The sequence below is a fragment of the Camelus bactrianus genome, chromosome 20 (genome assembly GCF_048773025.1).
Source record: "Camelus bactrianus isolate YW-2024 breed Bactrian camel chromosome 20, ASM4877302v1, whole genome shotgun sequence".
NCBI classification, from domain to species: domain Eukaryota; kingdom Metazoa; phylum Chordata; class Mammalia; order Artiodactyla; family Camelidae; genus Camelus; species Camelus bactrianus.
The window spans coordinates 42,696,843-42,716,239 of record NC_133558.1 but is presented as its reverse complement, the minus strand read 5'-3'; the positions used below and the strand labels follow the sequence as shown (position 1 = coordinate 42,716,239).

Here is a 19,397-nt window from a genome sequence, read left to right as displayed (position 1 = left end):
ACACTAGATTCAAATTACTTTAAAGGTTGTCTCATCCTCATGAAATGACAGTAAGATAAAAAAAATCTGTACACATCCCAGAATTCATTGTATTTGATTTACGCACACACGCGCGCGCGCGCGCGTGCGCACACACACACACACACACACACACACACAATCAGGATACCTCCCACTTACAGAGGAAGAAGAACCACTTATTCTGAGTTTTCATTCACTGTCCGTGAGAGCAAAGTGTCTTACGCAGACTTTCACCTGGCTTCATGCATGGTGTTTTTAGTTGGATTTCTGCTTTGTGTCCATAGAATTATTCTCCTAACAGAAGAGAGGAAGTGGAGACATAGACATTCTTCTCAGATATTGGTGTCATCATATTTGAGTTGGGAAGGACTTAAGACAGCATAGAGTCGTATCTGTTTATGGGTGAGAATCCATGATAGTGTAACTTGGACAAGAACCTGGATCTTCTGCCATCGTGCCCACGAGGGTGAAGAGGCAACTTGGTGGGGGATGGCAGTGATCCTTCTTGCTTGAGTTCCAGGGTCTTGCTAGTTTTCATTGCTCACCTGCCTTTAGTTAAGGTCCATGTGGCCTCTCATGGGAAGGTCACGCTCTTCTGATAAATAAAGTTACTAATCAGCAAAAAGCTCTGGACCCACTCATATTTCCCAGAGTTTTTTCTGCTGACCTGCTGACACTTTATATAAATGAGACCTAAGAAACTACTGGATATAAAATCCTTTGTGTTATCCTAGAGTTCCATAGGAATGGGGTGCTGTCTCAGGCTGTCTAAGGCTAGATATGAATAAAGATAGGGTGATAGGCTTTGCTGCTGGACCCTCCACAATCAAATGTGTTTTCCACCTTAGTGTTTAGAATCAGGCAGATGAGCTCAAATCTTGCCTTTACCAGTTATTAGCTTAGTGACCTTGGGGAAGAAACTGTACTTAATTGTGTTCAATTTTCTTTGTTTGTAAATAAGTTCAGTATTTATTTTAAGGTTTTTGATTTAGAGTTGAATGAGTTAATTTCCTCATTTATACCTAAAATATATATCGCGTGGCTCTATGATGGTGCCTTGGTTGTTGATTACTAAGGCACTCGGCAGGGAGAAAGGGGGTGGGGGACCCCTGGATTCTAGAGCTTATTATATTCCAGGATATGCTTGTAAAAGACTGGATGTGCAGTGGATTTTTAGTAAATATCCATTCCTTTCCTAATCCGCATTGATTGTGTATATATCTTTATATTAATATATGAACAAATTTATAATGCAATTTAAATCTTTCTGTAGAATTTAAAATATGTAGTTGTAACAAAAATACGTGAAATAAAATGATTTCACTTTTATTTTCTTTTCAATAAGCAAAACAAAATAAAATAGAAAAGAAAAAAAAAAGGTTTGAAGGAGTAGAAATAACTTTCTTTCCGTAGAATCAATTCCCTAACAAAGGTTTTTTGGTTGTGTTGTTAAACAGCATATAAAATTGATAGGTTGTGACATATTGGAAATGAGGAAACAGTGGAGACATACTACCTCCAATGAAGTCATTTAGTTACCACGTCAAAACTAGTTCTGCTTCCTGAATGACAGGCCAGTAAATCGGGAGATGAGGTGTTAGAGCAAGGAATAGTGACTTTATTTGAAAAGCTGGCAGACCCAGAAGATGGCATACTGATATCCTGGAGAACCCTCTTCCCCAAGTCAGAATTCAGTCTCCTTTTTTACTAAAAAGGGGCGGGGGTGTGGTTGGTTGTTGCAAACTTCTTGCTGTACGAATTGATTTCCTTGGAATCCTTTGTTCTTGCAGCTGTCCATGTGGGTCAAATCATGGTGCCCCTGTAAAACCTCCAAAAATAAACAAAGTTTATTCTGTTTTACTACTTGGCATCTATATATAAGTGCAGAAGAGCTAACATCCTTAAAGATCAGAGCCCGGAGAATAGTCTCTCCTGGATATTTCAGGCTAAAGGCAACTTTCTTTTACAAAAGCTCCAGAGCTAACAAGTCTGAACCTAGAAAACAGGGCAGAGGTTTAAAGCCAAAGGAACACATCTAATATGGAGTCAAATTTGTTCTTTTCTATTACAATTTCTTTTTCCACCTCATAAATAATTTTATTAAGAAACATGGGCAATTTTTTTTTTATTTTTGCTTCTTAATAACGGATAAGTGGTCCAAATACATTTTTGTGAACCCGGATGCTGTGCGTGCCTTGGGGTCACAGCAAATTCTTGTTGGAGGTGGTCGACCCTGCAACATGCCTGCTGCCCTGTGACCCTTGGTGAGAGTCCCCCTAACCAGGGGCTATCTTCAGGAACCAGCATATGGGCATTGACCTCTGGAGACCTCTTTTTCAGGTGCAGGAAATTTTTTCAGATTCTGTGATTGAAAAATCACTCCAGCTGGGGAAAATTAGGGAATAAAGGAAGAGGAAAGGGGCTTGGAGTAGAGTAGAAGAGAAGGACAGAAGATCATGGAGCCTGGGGGCTTGGCAGCGAGGCCTCCGGAGAGAGAGAAGCAGGGGTGGGGATGGGCCCGGTTCCAGAACCAGCTCCTGCACCTGTCCCCGCGCCCAAGACACACAGCCTTTAATGACCCAGGACTCTCTGCTGTCTGGGCGTCACCCTAGGCAGAACCTTGAGAACAAAATTAAGGGGTGGGCAGTACTCACATAGGGGGTCACAGAGGACTTTGTTCAAGTCCACAGTGCCTTTTCTGGTCATGTGTCTTCAGTTGTCCTTTATCTTAGGATCTGAGGAACAGGAGCAAGGAACTCAGGGAGAGATCCAGGAAGACATCTGAGTGTGTTAGGGAGGACATTCACAGCGAAACGGGGAGCGAGGACACCTGCAGCAAAGTAAAACGACTTTACAAATATTGCATCAGAGCTGCAGGTATGAGAGAGCCTAAGCCTGTTTCAGAGTGCAGGGGACAAGTGGAAAGGAATGGTAAAATTTCCACTGACAATTGAAATTTTGTTAAACAGCCTGCTACTCTTAATTGTATCACTTGAATATAGGCAGGTGTATGTCTGTGAGCATTTATAGGTTCACACAACCCCACCAGCCCCTCTTGACCACATCGGGGATGGGCTTTCTCAAGCACAGTGCACCTCCTGCTTGGGTGGGCCATGCTGCATGTCCTCACCTTGGGCCAGGATGCTGCAGGGCACTGAGTCCCCAGACACGGGCTGTGAGACACGACAGGAACATCTCTGCTCATAACTGAGAGCATCCGTTTCCCCCTGCAGTGTAAGAATGCCGGTGACTCAGTTAGAAGCATGCTTCAAAGCTGTCCGTGTCTTTGCCATCCAGAAGCGGAGCCTGGGAGCTTCCGAATTTCTCCAGAATGCGGTTTACATTCACCTTCGATAGGTGAGTGCATGTCCACTTACAATTGGAGGAATTACTGCAGTTTTTCTGAAACTTACCACTATTCCATCTGATTTTTCTGTGCTAGGATTCAGTATAGCCTGCTAAAAATTCTGGAGTCAGATCTTGAAACCCTGATGAAGAGGACTATTTATCTTATTTCTTTATATGATAGTATTTTACTTTCAAAATTCAGAGTTTTTGGTTTTTTGAGGAAATTTTGGGGGGGTTGGAGAATCAACATTTCTCTTACCATCTATGTGACCTGTTGCTATATGCCTCTCACCTGTCTTCTGTCACTTGTGAGGCAGTTCCATTTGTGACCCTGTCTGGTTTGTTCATGTTATAAAACATAAAGTCTGTAAAAGTACAGTCCCTTTTACTCTGAAGACATTCCACAAGTACTACTTAAATCTGAGTGTGGTTTTTAGAAGAGAGAATCATTAGAACATGTACTTGCAGGTTGCTAGTGCAAAATCCCCAAATCAATACTCTAGCTCAACATCTAAGATCTTTCTAATCTACCTTGGATTTATATGGATAAGTGAAGCAGTTTGCTAAGAACACAAGACCAGGTTTAGAATACAGGCTGGTGTAGCTCAGCAGGTCCTTCCATGCTGATGCTCTGCCAGAGGGCGGGGCCGAGGAGAGAGGGCGTGTCCTGCCCTCCCTGAGCTGACAGTTTCATGGCAAAGACCTTCATCAGGTGAAGAACTGGGAGTTTCTTCTAAGAACAGTGGGATTGAAGAGAGTCCTATAAGAGCGGGACTGACAGAATCCCATTTGACTCAAGTAGGGGAGAGCGGTTGTGGGGCCACTTGGGAGACTCGTGAGTCCAGGAGTGCAGTGTTGGTGGCTTCCACTTGAGCGGTGAGATGGTCAGTGGGTAAAAGCGAACAGATTGAAGACATGTTTAGATGGTAAAAAGAAAGGATGAATGCTGTCTGTGAAGGTAGGATGGAGTAAGGCCCAGGTTTCTGGGTGGATTAATCAGGTAAATGATGGTCCTGCTGTGCTTTTAGGAGGGAAACTTGCAGAGGAAGTTCGGGGGGAAAACTGATGAGTTCAGTTGTGGGTAAAGTGAAAGGCTGCTCGATGTGTGGTCTGGGAACTCAGGTGAGAGCCAGTAGTGAGTAGAGGAAGGGGAGAGAGTTTTTCAAATCATTTTGTCTTGTGAACATACAAATAAGAATGAGTAATGACACACAAAACCTCTAAATTCTGGATTTAAAACCCAATAACATTTTGTTATATTGAGTGCAGAGGTTCTTAAATTTTTAATAGAAATTAAACAAATAGAAACAAAATAGTGGAGTTAATCAACATCTTAGAGTTGATGTGTGTCCTTGTATGTATTTTGATACCTAATCTCTTTATAAGCATAATCTACAAAAGCTTGTTTAGCATAAGATTTAAAAAAAGGGACGGGGCACACAATGTTGTGGGTTGAGGCTGATCACCTTGGGCAAATTTTGTAGTCTCTCTGTGCCTTAGTAGCATCTTCTGTGACTGCCCCCGGGCCCCTCATCACAGCTGATTTCCTAGACTAGATTTTGGGAGGGAGGCTGCTGAAGGGATTAAGAAGTGGCAAATGCTAGAGATACTGAAGAGAGACAAAAAAACAGATTAAAGCCTATAAACTTTGTACAAATACCCTCAAAAGTGAAAGAATCCCGCAGTATTTTGAGCCACTTAGCGTAAGGGAAACAAAATCACGTGGACCCAATTCTCTTGAGCATGTGAGTATTGTGGGTGGGAGGATGTCATCAGAAAAGTGTTGAGAAGAGGCCTTTTGGTTTCCCTTGACATTTCCAGTAAGGATGGGGCAGAGGAGCGAAAACCCCCTCTTCACAGTGGAAGCTGCTGTTTTGTGCGAAACTGACCAAAGGTTGGAGACCAGTCATCAGCGGTGCTGGCAAATGAAGAGACTTCAGGATTGGGTGGGGCACTTGCTGTGACTTCCAGGTGACCTGCTGACTGGGGGCTGTGAGGAGGGCAGTAGGTTTGCAGGGTGACCCGGGCATAATCCCTGGCTCTGAGGCTGCTGGTCTGATTAGCAGACCTGGGCACCCGCAGTCCTAATGGGGCAGCTCATGATGTAGCCTGGGACACCTGCCATTCTGAGGGCGAGAAGAGGGCTCCTCTGAGGGGGTGTCCCTGTGGAGAGTGGAAACATCCTCCTGCAGGGGAGAATGTGCCTCTGAGCACGGGGCCGGAAACACAGGCAAGACCAGCCTGAGCACGGAGGGTTTGGGAACCCGGAAGTCATACAGTGGCCTGAGCAGCCTTGTTCCTGAGAGACTGGAGGGAAAAGATGCTGAAAAGTCAGGCAATGGTCCGACCCTGTGGTGGGTTATGAGTGACAAGAAAGGACTGGTCAGGCAGGCACGAGAGAACCCTGTGGCCATCCCAGCTGGGGCATCATGCCAGAGGGAGGAGCAGAGTTATAGACTTTGCCACTTATTAGCTGTGTGACTTTGAGCAATATCACTCCACCTCTCTCTACATATATCTTGATGTGTAAAGTGACAGAGTGACAGGCTCGTGTCATCAGAAGGCTTAGTTTAGCTCTGATGCTCTGTGTCCTGTCCTGTCAGTGCTACCCTGCAAGTTTCTGCAGCGGCTGCTCTTACCCTGAGATGGGAGGGCGCAGAGGGACATTGTACAGCCTGAGGGCAGGAAGAGGTTGCTTTAAAAGCAGACTTGTAGCCGCCTGCATTTGCAGACCTTCAGGCAGTTTGGTTGAAGTTAGTGGAGAGAACTTTGGATGCCTTAGTATCCTCATAAAACTTGTTTTCCCTTGGGGACTGGATTTAACTTTGCAGATCCATGTTGAAGATTTGAGCTTCTGGCAAAGCTGTTTTCAGAGATGGGTATATACATAACATATGGTATAAAATAAAATGCTTTTATTTAATGTGTGGGACTTTGCAGGTCTTGGGAAAAGCTAAGTTGGCCTGGTCTCCACGGATGACAGTAGGGGTCAGCAGAGCGTGTGGGAGGGCAGGCTGACCGCCTTGCTTCTGCAGGGGGTTCTCCATAGCAAGACACTCTGTTGAGTTGACTCTTCTCTAAGTTTGGTCTGAGCAGACAGCAAAGTAATGAGTTCTGGTGGGATTGTATAATGACAGGAAGAAAGAGGAACCCGTGGTTTTCGGGACTAGAACACGCTTTTGGTTCCTGATCCAGTGTGTTCCATTACATAATTGATGAGTTGTGTCTATTCTGGGACTTGATTGAAAGAAACATTCAGCCTTAAAGTTAAGAGTTATGTATTATTTGGAGGGAGGACTCGAGCCGGGATGACAGCCTTTCAGATCACTCTGAGGGACTGCTCCCAAGAGGTAGGGAAGGAGCTGGGATATATAGGAGCTTTACAACAAAGACCAGGTAGTTGGAACAATAAAAGATTGTTATCTAAGAAAGCCAGGTATCTCAAGTTCAAGAATTTAGTGTTTTTCTATGTATGGGAGGATGCGAACATTTTGGTCATTGAATTCAATTCTTTAACGAGCACCTGGCTATCTAGGGCCAGTATCCTGTTGTTTCTTACTGTGAGTCCGCTCAGAGGGCACCACTGTGAGTGGCTGAGAGGCTAGGCTGCAGGCTTGTACTCGCTGAGGGGTGGCAGCAGCTGCTGATGACTTGGTTTCAGCATTCTTTGTTTACTGACATGGTTGCAGTATTTTCATTCACATTGTAGTATTTTCATTCACAGTGCTCCCCCTTGGTCCTAAATTCGACCAATATTTTGAGAGACATTTCATGACCAATTTTGTCCCATGGTGCTAGGATGGCTCATTCCTAGTTAAGTTGAAGAATATTCTGAGCTACCATTCAAGGTGTTAGATTTTTTATCAGGACCTGTTGATACTAAAATTTCTCTGGATCGCCTGTCTTACTAGTCTATTATGATCGAGGAAATGTTTGCCCTTCGTTGCTCATTCCCATACCTAGAATCACACTATTACAATTATTTTATACAGGGTTATATATTTTATCTATTTCTTCAAGATGTTTAGCCATCATCAATCTTGTAGGCCTAGTTACACATTGGGAAATGTAACAGACAACAATTTTATTATATAGACAGGATATAAGTAATAAAGCTAGTAAAGTTAATAAAGTCACGAATGAGAATTTAATAGTCGAGAAGTTATAGTTTTGGGTTAAAATTTTGCTTGTGTTCCTGATTGAGTTTGAGTCATCTTATGAGAAATTTCATATTTATGGTCAGGGTCAGAACAGGTATTAATTAGCCTGGTGAGGTCTCCCACCTTGTAAGATCAACAGTGGCCTAAACAGAACTATAATTTCCTTTTTAGAATAACGTTTCTGAGGGCTATCTAGTTAGAGCCTTGGAGTAGGGAATCCCACCAAGGTAACACAGAAGTACTAGACATAGGTAATTTACCATAAACTTAACAGTTGGAGTAGTTCATAATCAAAGGTAGGAGAAATTATCAAAGTAATTGGCATACAGGCCTGGTTCGGTGTCTTGGGTCAGCTGTCTTACCTCAGATGTCGTCATCTTCTCATCCTGGCCTGGGTAGATTTTTCTTCATTTGGGCATTGTTTTAAGGTGAGCAGTGCTCTATAGGCCAGTGCACTGCAGGGGCTGTTTCTGATAGGTAATGAATCCAAAAGTCCATTTCCTTCAGCTTTTGTATGTACGGTCTAGTTAAGAGTACCTGATAAAGGATCCTTCCATTCAGGTAGTAGACAGTTCTTTAAGTCATGCCTGTTCCAGTATTTATAATCCCCTGGCTGCAGGTCATGGGGCATTGGAACTTTACCCAAGGATAGATTACTGAACTTCAGAAACAAACCTAGAGTATTCTTTTCATAATTCAATTAACCTTTACAGCAATGTGACATAACAGCAAGGAATGATCTGGGAAATGTCTTAGTAAATATAGACCTCAATTAACAAAACTAGAATTTAATATCCACTAAAATATAATATTTTTTCTCTCTAAAGTTACCCTCATTTTTCTCAAATATAGTCAAATCAAGAGTAATTTGTTTACAAGTTAAGTCTGATTATTTGATCATATAGGCTTTTTTAAATTGGCTGTGTTGGAACTTTTAATTAGGAGTCTCAGGGTAGAATGTTAATAAGGTTTTCTAAGGCCAGGAAAGCCACATCAAGGTCTTGTCATGGTTTTCTGCCTTACACATTTAGGTAAATTCTTTTCTCTTTAAAATCCTTAAAATACCTTGAGATTCCTATATCTGTTAGGAGATGATCTTCCTCATTTGTCTGATAGAGCCACTGGGGACCTAAGAGATTTTAGTCTCTTGAGGTATCAGATAGAGAGAAAAGATAACTGTTCCAAGTCTGCTTACATAGGTATAATTTATCAAATTTCTGTGAATCATAACTAGTTAAGGAGAAGAGTTTCTTTATGTCAGGGAAACAGGTTAAAAGCCAGTAGTATGTCAGACAAAATCAAAAATTATAACCATATTCACCAGTTTACTCAGTCCCATGTAACTAATTTTTTAATCAGTTTTCATTAGACATTTAAAATTTCTTACCGAGTTTAGTTCAGTGTTATAGTTTGAAATTTATTAGAAACCAGTAAATCTCCTTGAAGAGAAAGCATTTTGCAAAATCATCAGAAGAAAGCAATTAACTGTCTATAAATGACAAAAATTTAAAAGCATGTTTAGACACCGTTACACTATAATCGATGAAGAAACCTGGTCACTATAACCAGAAATATGACTGGTAACATTTTAGATATGCCAGATTTTAGTGAGTCCATATACTTTCTAGAGTATCTATATTAATAATGTTTTCTCATACAATATAACCTTAGAAGATTTATTATTCATTTGACAATACCAAGTATTTAACATGCCAAATAAATTTACTAGTTTAAAATCTCTCTTTGGGATGTTTCAGGGGCCCTCTGTAGCATCCCAAACTTAACTGGAGATTAAAAGAACTTTAATTAGAAATTGATATTTGGGGAGTTTGTTAAAAGATTTCAAAACACTTGGTCACGTAAACATATAGATCACTGTGAAGTAGTACTTATTCATTAAGAAAATACGTCAAAGGTAAAGGCAGAACAGATCAGGTAAGTGGTATAAGAAGCTTTACAATTTGTTATTGAAGTTGGATAAACATTTCAAGACAATTTTGTCCTCTTAACAGAGAGTAAACCAAATCTACTCTTGTACCAGTTTATGTCTAAGATTCATTTACTTTGCCCAAGTTGATTCTAAATTTAGCCAATTCCGACCACGTACAAATCCCTTTCTTCAGGGTTCCTCTTCCACAAGCCTTCCACAGCTTTCTATACTCATATTAGTTTGTTCCTTATTTTCTATTCCATTCAGAAGTAACCAGCTTCAGGACAAAGTCACTATTTTTCATTAACAAAATATAATTCCATTCTTATATCTTCCTTTACACATTTATCTTACTTTCCTAGGATACTGAGATCATTCCCTTAATAATAAAGACTATTTCAAGGTGGCACCAACCATTTATTAATACTTCTAAACACCTTTATTTTCTCTGTAAGGGGAAGTTAAATGTTAAATAATTCATATTTCAATCTTATTTTATCTGAAAATGGCATAGTTATTTAATAAAATCCTATCATTTAACTTAATGTAGCACCACTCTAGAATTTAAAGATATCAAACATTTAGAGATTATCTTAAACATACATTTTAAAAATTTATTTTAAAAATTTACCCAAAGCTCTCATCTCATTTGCATTTAATTTATTTAAATTTTACCACACCACATTACTATTATACTTTTTAACAAATCTGCACCAGATATAACAGGATCTTATTTGACTTTCATTAAACCTAGGTTCAGTAAAAGTACTATACTTAATATTGGTGACTTTAAAGATGTCTATATTAATTAGAACATACTTAAACTAAACAATATCAAATATTATCTTAATATTGAATATTTTCCAGTTCACATGAAGCTGAAGGTCAATTTGGTCAGTTTTTATTTTAAAACTACTTAATTTGTAAGCTCTTATTTTTTACGCCAATTAAGCAGAGCTCTTTGACATTGATTTTTATTTTTTCAGCTGTAGAATTATCTCACATCTACAATGTGTACGCGGGCTTATAAACAGACAAAAGTTAGAGATTTCATAGCTTCACTTTAAAACTTATTTATGAGATAAGTATAATAATAGTTGTAGTGAACTGAATTTGCTTGCTCAAATCACTAAGTCTTACCATTTATGAAACAGACATTTAAGATTTATTGACAAAGACTTAAGGACCCATCAGGGTTCTGAGTTGTAAAATGCCACAAATTTCTTTGGCCCTGAGTTTTATCTCGTTGAGCTAATTAGGCTCAGTCCTAGGTCACTGTTTTCTGTATTTATATTTCTGATCTGCAAGACAAAGACACACGCTTCCAGTTCCCCAGAGAATTTCTCTGTCACGCAGGCCCAATTGTATCTCCTTAGTTTGCTTCTTTGTATCAGTGAGAAGAGCTGTAAACAAAGAATTCCATGTTTAAAATTTTAAGGTTTACTTTATCTTGCCTTTGAAAGCTTGCATAAGGCATTTAGTAAGGTCTCTTTTCCTTGAGTTATAAGTTAAACCCAGGGTAAACCTCTTATTATATTTTTTATTAGCTACTGAATATTAGTTTTTAGTTTTACGTTATTTTGGACAGCTCATGTAACTCTATTGGTTTCCTTTACTGTGTTCAATTAATATTTTCTGAGGGATAGATACGTGCCCAGCCTTGTAATACCAAGAAAAGGAAGCGTTTTTCCATTGAAACATATCTATCCCAAAAGATAATTAAGGAAGATGTTTATACAAAGCCCATTTAATATACCAATTTTACAAACTTTTATCTCAATTTTATTAAATCTTATATCTTTAATTTTTATATTTATTATGTTTAATCAATAATTCTTATTTCTAGAAGGAGTGCCAAAAGCCTTTTTTTTTTCCCGTGCATTGTATCTAATTTTATAGAAAAGTCTCTGGGATCCCAAAGTTTGAGCCAAAGAGCTTAGGCCCTTCTCAATTTTAATTTCATTAATTGGTCTGTTGTCCCAATCATTGATCAAGTATTTCAGTCTATATATATATATATATATATATATATATATATATATATATATATATATATATATATATATATATATATATATATATATATATATATATTTTAGCCCTATAAATACATATATTTAAACTGTGGTAAATAAAACTGACTTGTTTGAACTTTAATGTTGGGGGTAGTAGGTGATATCTTTGGCTCTATTTTTTTAACTTTACGTAGTGTAGTATCAAAACCTTGCATGTAAATGCAAAAATGTCCATTTTATTTATCTCATTCAAAATAACCATATAAAAATATTTATCCATTTGGGATAAGCCCCTTATCTTTTTTTTTCCTACATCTTTACAATTCTTTTTCCAGTTATTCAACCTAATTAACATTAATTATTCTAAGTTTTTATTAGCATGTCTAAAACCATTGATTGGAAAGTAAAAACACAAATGTAGCTTTTGAAACCAGTTTTTTTTTTAACTGAGTTATTAAGTTAAACATTAGATATATTTTTCGACCTTTAAACTTGATTTTATTAGTTACCAATAAAACAGATGTTTATACAGAGAGCTCTTTCAACTTTCACCAATTTAAAAGTTTTTCCATATTAAAGGATCCAACATATGGCCATCAAATTATATATATTCATTTATATAAAATAAAATATATATATATTTTTAAACCAATAAGATGAAGAGGATTTTCCACATGAGAGTGGGTGTGTTGCCTAAATAAAATTCAAAAGTTTACTCTCCAAAAGCTAAAGGCCTTTGTGGTACATGCTGATGAAACAAAGGTTAAGATGGCAAAATATCTGAAAATTGGTACAATCAAAGGATTGTTGAGAATCCCAATTTATTTGCGTGGCCACCATATGTACACAATATTTCTACCTTTTGTATGGCAGATTCCAAGGTTTCCTTTAAAAAAAAATGAAACACACATATATATACGTACACAAAAATAAAATACTCAGAGAAAGATAAAAAGTTTTCATTTCAAGGACATAGGAAAAAACATCCAAGATACCCCTAAAGGGGATTTTGTTTTATAAGTTCAGAATTCCTAAAAATGTTTTTAACAGTCCTGGTTAGTTACTTTCAGGGTGAGGTTTTTTTTTTTTTTTTTTTTTGCAATTAATGTTGTAAGATTTGTACGTATATAAACCTGGCTGTGGTATTAGATGGAGGCTGGCAATCTGTCATTTCTTTTTCTTTTCTTTTCTTTTCTTTTTTTTTTTCTTTTTTTGAAAGTTCTATTCCCCATTCTAAGGTCGGGTTCTCAAAATAAAATTGCTAGTAAATTTTCCCACAGGGACAACTATATGGCATGAAGTATTTGCCTCTACCAATCCTGCAAGTTTCTCTGTCACTGGAGAAAGCTGTTACCAGCCAGGAGGAGGGTCCCAATTTTGGAGTTGAAAGGTTCCTCATAAGAGTTTTACTTTTATCCTGAAAAATTCAGTAGAGGTAACCAAATTGAGGAAAACATTAGACCAGCCTCTTACCTAACCACTCAGTCCTGAACCCAGTCTTTCAACTTGGACCAACTCGGGACGTCTCCACTGGGTGAGTACTTTCCTGGTATGTTTCCACCAGCCCCACTTTGGACGTCTCCTCAAGTTGGGTGTTTCCTGTTATCTTTCAACCAGGCCCCACCCAGCATGTCTCCACTGGGTGGGTAATTTTCCCCCCAGTATCTTTCAACTGGAGGGCCAGGTACCTGGATACACTGCCAAATAAAACTCAGGATCATCAACCAATATGGGAGATCCTAGAACCAGAAGAGACTCACTCAAGTTCATCTGGACTCCCCGAGGAGGCAGACGGGCACAAAGGGCCACTGCTGGTACCAAGGCTCTGGTTCCTCGGAGAGTTCAGCTGGAGAGAAGTCTGCTCTGGGTCCTTTCATGGTTTCCAAAACTGTTGACTGAAATACATGTGCAGCCTAAAAGTTAAGAGTTATGATTTATTTGGCAGGAGGACTTGACCTGGGATGACAGCCTCTCAGATCTCTCTGAGGGACTGCTCAGAAGAGGTTGGGGAGGAACTAGGATATATAGGAGCTTTACAACAAAGACCGGGAAGTTGGAACAATAAAAGATTGCTTGTTATCTAAAGAAAGCCAGGTATGTCAAGTTCAAGAATTTAGTGCTTTTCTATGTATGGGAGGAAGCAAACATTTGGACTCACTGAATTCCTTCTTTAGACAAACACCTAGCTATCTAGGGCTAATATCCTGTCCTTTCTTATTCTGAGTCTGCTCAGAGGGCACCGTTGTGAGTGGCTGCAGAGGCTGGGCTGCAGGCCTGTCCTTGCTGGGGTGTGTTGGCAGCCGCTGATGACTTGGTTTCAGCATTCTTTGTTTACTGACATGGTTGCAGTATTTTCATTCACATTGTAATAATTTCTTTCACAGACTGACTATGGATAATCTGCAACCTTGGAAAGCAACCGAGATGGAATTACTGCAGGTACCTTCTACTTTAATAAGCTGTGTGCAAACATAAACATGGAGGAAGGATACAAAAGGATTTGGTGGTGTAGGGAAGGCTTTCTGCACATTACAGGAGAAGGCAAGGCAGATTTCCTCTCCTTTGTGGGCAGGGACATGATTCCACCTTTCTTTTCTGTAGTGGTTTCTGAGAACAATTTATGGTAATTAACCAACTTTGACAAAAGTTGGAACACAATGAATTTAAGAGCTGGCCAGCTGAAAATTGTGTATTGGACAGGTGGATTTCATAGGTAAGTGGTCAGGTGGATGGGAGAGAGATGGAGCCCACGTCTGGGCCCAGATTCAGGTTTAAATCGCCATTTCCTCACCATAGGGCCTTGGAATAGAACGTAACCTCTCTTAACCTGTTGGTGATTCTGTGAAATGCGCATGATAATACTCTTTTGTTCCTGGGATTGTTGTAAGTTGTAAAGAGTATTAGAGCACACATGAAGCACTTAACACACTGGCACTTAGCAGTGTTCACTGTGTGCGGCCACCCCGCTTCGCGTGTGTCAGAGCCGTAAAGGCAGCATGTGTCTGTTGAGGGCGCACTGGTGGCCCCTTGAATACGTTGTGAATTTGGTGATTTCTATTAATCCTTGTAACTCTGTGTGCCATGGGCAGTTATTTTCATGGACAGATGAGGAATCTCAGGGTAAAGAAGACTGTGTAATTTGCCCAAAGTCAGACCATAATTTTGGGTGCAGGGGCCTCGATTTGGCATGGGCCCCTGGGCCTTCTACCCTCTTCGTTAAGCACCAGAGCCAGATGTGGGGTCGACTGTCACCCAGCACAGAATATCCAGCAGGTAGCAAGACACACCTGGCCCTGTGCTCCTTGAGCAAAACTCCGGAGGGGAGGCAGTTACAAAAGTGATAGACATAAAAACAGATGACTGCAAACTGTGATCAGCTCTGAGAAGGAAAGGAACAGGCCTCGCAGTGCAGCGCTGGGATCTTTCTCGTCGGGGCTGCTCTGGGGGCGTTCATCTCAGCTAAACAAGCTCTGCTGCTGCACCAAGGCAGGAAGGCAGGGTGCTTGTGACCAGGTAGACTGGGCCTCGTTGATCATTCTCATTCCCCATTAAGTGGCAGCTGTCACGGTCACTTACCTAGTAAACAGATGTTGGCCATAATCATCATGCATTTTGCTAGGTAGTTTTATTGGCCCCACCTTTGAGATGAGGTCATTGAAGCTGGGAAATTTGCTGCATGCCCGTGATCACCATGGAAATAACCCCGCTTGTCTTTCAACTTAGACTGGTGTGGCTGTCATGCCCCAGCCCTGTGAATGGCATCATGTAGCTTCTCCCAAGTGGCCCAAATGACTGACATTGATTTTCTTAATTCATAGGAAATGGTATGTGACAATAGGAGAAAAAGATAGTAAGAAATTTTTTGGAAAAATAGAAAAAAATCCATTTCTTCCCCAGCTGGGGAAGCGTACCCTGTGTCACTCACCCCACTCACTGCCTGGCACCTCCTCCCTTCTGACTCTGTGTTCAGAAGCCACTCTGAGCCTTTGAAGAACATTTTGCCTCATGACACTCTTGACTAGTACCTGCGACCTCTCTGTCCCTGGTTAACTCTCTGTTCAAAGCCATTTAAATTTTATGCAGGCTCATCTGCTCAGATGTAAGAATAGCCTCTTTAAAACGTCTTGATGCAGCTCCTTAAAGAAGATCTTGAGAAGGAAACCTAGCCAAAAGCAGGGAAGTATGCACATAGTGACCGTAAACTCAGCACTTTGTGAAGTTCAGAATCAGATGGGTGGGAGACTCAGGAAAGACTTTTTTAAGGTAGCAAGGGTAAAGTGAAAGGACGCAGGCTGTGTGAGACTGAAACATCTCGGTCCCAACCAGCAAGGCACCTGCGTTCACGATGGTGTGTGGGGAGTGCAGAGTTCTCACAAAGAAAGAAGTGGTGGGATCGGAGGGAGGACAGTTAGGTTTTTACTGGGGAAGGAAAATGTGGGCTGAACATTTCCTGGTTGAACAAGAGGACTGTGACATGATGTGCTTGTATTTTGGAAAGAAGGGTTTTGTGGGGATAGGCCTAGGGAGAACTCTCTCTGGCTGGGGAGTCAGCACAACAGAGAACCACAGAGAACTGAGCAGACCCCAGGCCACTGCTGGGGGAGGGGCTGCCCGCCAATTCGAGCCCTGGGGGCTGCTTCTGTCCCTTAGCTGGGGCCTCAGAGCTCCCTTCAAAATCCAGTCCTGTTGATACAAAAAAAACATGGGGCATGAGAAGGGCTGTGCCCCAGGCTTTGGTTGAGCCCCTGGAATGTGCCCCGTACGATGTGGGTCCTTGGTTTCATGCAGGAAAGAATTCAAAACCAAGCCACTGTTGAGTAAAGGTAGATTTATTCAGATAGATACATTGAAAGGCAAGAGAAACACCACGAGGTTTTGGGGTTTGATGCTCAGATTAAAAGTAGGTACTGGGATATCAAAATTGTAGAATAGATAAACAAGATTATACTGTACAGCACAGGGAAATTTACACAAAGTGTTATGGTAACTAACAGAGAAAAAAGTGTGACAATGAGTGTTAATATGTGCATGTATGACTGAAAAATTGTGCTGAATACTGGAATTTGATACAACATTGTGAAATGATTATAAATCAATAAAAAATGTAAAAAAAAAAAAAAAGAATGTGAGGAAGTTTTCAAGGAATGGTTCCAGATATAAAACCCTTTCTGAGCATTTTCTCTATTTTGTGTGAAATGCATTTTTACTTGAAATTTGACTATAGTTGATCTTAATTCTTTCAAATATGGCAGGGTTTTTTATTTTTTTCAATTTCTTCTTTCTCTTTTTTTTTGTTTTTTTTGAGCATGAAATCTGTTAGAACTATGGCTAAAGCGTAAACAAAGCGTTGCTGAATTTTAAGTGTCATCTGTTGGCTGTAATGCTTAGAAAACGTCTGTATTTTGAAATAAAAATCTTTAATGCTAACTAAAAAAAAAAGTAGGTACACACTCCACAGACAGAGTGTGGGCCTTCTCCAAAGAGGGAGAGGGAGGGGTGCCCGCAAGGTGGTGCTGTGTTGCTGGTTTTCATGGGCTTGGTGGTTTCATATGCTAATAAGTAGAAGGACCTGCCTAAGGGCAAGGGGTTGGAATTCCCAGGGAGTTGGCCATTTCCCACCATTTGACCTTTTTTGGCTAGCCTTGGGACTGCCATGATGCCTGGGGTTGTGTTATTCACCATGTTACTATTACAGTGGGTGTAAAATGATGCTCAAGTTCTGCTAGAAGTTAAATCTCTTCATCCTGAGCCTCAAGGCCTATTGGGGGTTGAATGCTTCACCATTGTGATGTTAATTACTGTGGCCTTCCTTGAATGGCTGTGCTCTGGCCCCTTCCATCCTGTCTCACTGTGGTGACACAGAGAGAGCAAAGGCCAGGCCCTGCTTGTGCTCCTGCATTTAACAGGGGGAGGGGTGGTGTGGGCTGAGGATGACTCTGAGTGGTGAGAAGGATGTTTCAGATTTTCCCACGTGGGACATGGGGACTTGCCAGCAGCCACCGCAGATTTATCTCACGGGAATTATCGCTTGTGTCACTCATATTTTTCTATTTTTTTTTTAAGTATTTAATCGAAATTTAATATCAGATATCTTTCATAAAGAAATTTCTCTTTTCCTTTTCTTTGGGGCTCTTTCTGGGGGTTAGGCAATTAGGTGTATTTATCTGTTAGTGGAGGCCCTGGGGCTTGACCCCAGAACCCCGTGCATGCTAAGCACTCGCTCTACCACTGAGCTCTACCACCACCTCATCATCTTTTTCTTTTTGCTTTAGCTGCCAAGAATCTTACAGCTGAATTTCTAGTCGGCCTTTAACACTTACCCTGACTTCATGGCATCCATTTTTATGACTTTACCTCCCCCTGGTTTCATTTAAGTATTGAATCTCCTTTTTCTCTTCACTGTCACTTTTGTCTTTTTGTTGTTATGGTTGTTAAGCTGTGTTTAAAAAATTGTTTAAATTCTCTTTTAGCAGGAAGTTGAAAGTAAATATATATGTAAACAAATTTATCACACTTAAATGCTTTTATACATTCTAAGCTGTTTAGTAGTTACTTAAAAACCGAATGGAATATTAAAGGGAAAACATTTTAAAATCACTTTTTAAATTTTTTATAAAGGTATAGCTGATTTACAATATGATATAAGTTTCAGGGTGTTAAATAGATGCACAATTTTTAATGTTATGCTCCTTTTATAGTTTTTGTAAAACATTGGCTATATTCCCTGTGTTGTAAGATACATCCCTGTAGTGTGTTTATGTTACATGGAGCAGTTTGTATAAGAAAGCTGGTTATCGCAGAGTCTGGGGCGTGGCTGTGTCTGACCCAGGTTCACGCTCACCCTGCCTGTCAGAGCCCAGGCCCTCACTCCTGCCTGCAGGGCAGCAAGTGGAGGCAGGTCTCATCAGCGCTGGCACCACCCCCTGAGTGGCAGTGACAGCAGTGACTGTCTGTGGACATGCAAATTGTTGTTCCAGGAGCTTTACATGCATTTCTGCATTTAATAATTAAAGCCCTCCTGTGAGGAATCGTTTTATGTTTTTAATGAATAATACATTTTATTTTGATTTTGATAGAATTCAAACCTCCGGAAAATTTATAGGAATAGTACAATAAACGCTTAGATACAGTTCACCTAAAAGGGTACAATTAGCCCTTTTGTGTCTGGCTTTTTTTAGCATAAAGTTTGAAGGTTCATCCATGTTGTAGCCTGAATCAGTACTTTATTCTTTGGTTTGATAATATCCTTTTTCTTTTTGTTCGTTTTTGGTCTATTTAAACATATTTTAATTGAAGTCTAGTCAGTTTATAATGCTGCATCAGTTTCTTGTGTACAACACAACACTTCAGTTATATAGGAACATACCTGTATTCATTTTCACATTCTTTTTGAACATAATTTACTATAAGATACTAAATATATTTTCCTGTGCTATACAGTATAAATTTGCCGTTTATTCTATACATAGTCGGTATCTGCAAATCTTGAACTCGCAATTTATTCCTTCCCATACCCTCTCCCCTCTGGTAACCATAGTTTGGTTTCTATGTCTCTGTGTCTGTTTCTGTTCTGTAGATAACTTTATCTTTTTGTTTATTGGTTGTTTTATTTTTTTTTAGATTCCACATGTGAGCGATCTCATATGGTATTTTTCTTTCTCTTTCTGGCTTACTTCACTTAGAATGTCATTCTCCAAGTCCATTCATGCTGCTGCAAATGGCATTAATTTATTATTTTCTTATGGATGAATAGTAGTCTAATGTACAAATATACTACAACCTCTTTATCCAGTCATCTGTCAGTGGACATTTAGGTTATTTCCATGTCTTGCTATTGTAAATAGTGCTGCTCTGAACATTGGGGTGTAGGTGTCTTTTTGAATTAGGGTTACTTCTGGATATAAGCCCAGGAGTGGGATTTCT

General features: G+C 39.9%; 1 long non-coding RNA gene across 1 annotated transcript; it reads right to left on the bottom strand.

The window, feature by feature from the left end:
• Positions 1 to 1,498: 1,498 nt before the first annotated feature.
• On the bottom strand, positions 1,499 to 7,935 carry LOC141574159 (uncharacterized). Its single transcript, XR_012500834.1, has 3 exons — positions 7,892 to 7,935; positions 2,676 to 2,851; positions 1,499 to 1,849 (listed from the first exon to the last, which is right to left on the bottom strand). It is a non-coding gene; the product is annotated as an uncharacterized LOC141574159 (long non-coding RNA).
• Positions 7,936 to 19,397: the final 11,462 nt, after the last annotated feature.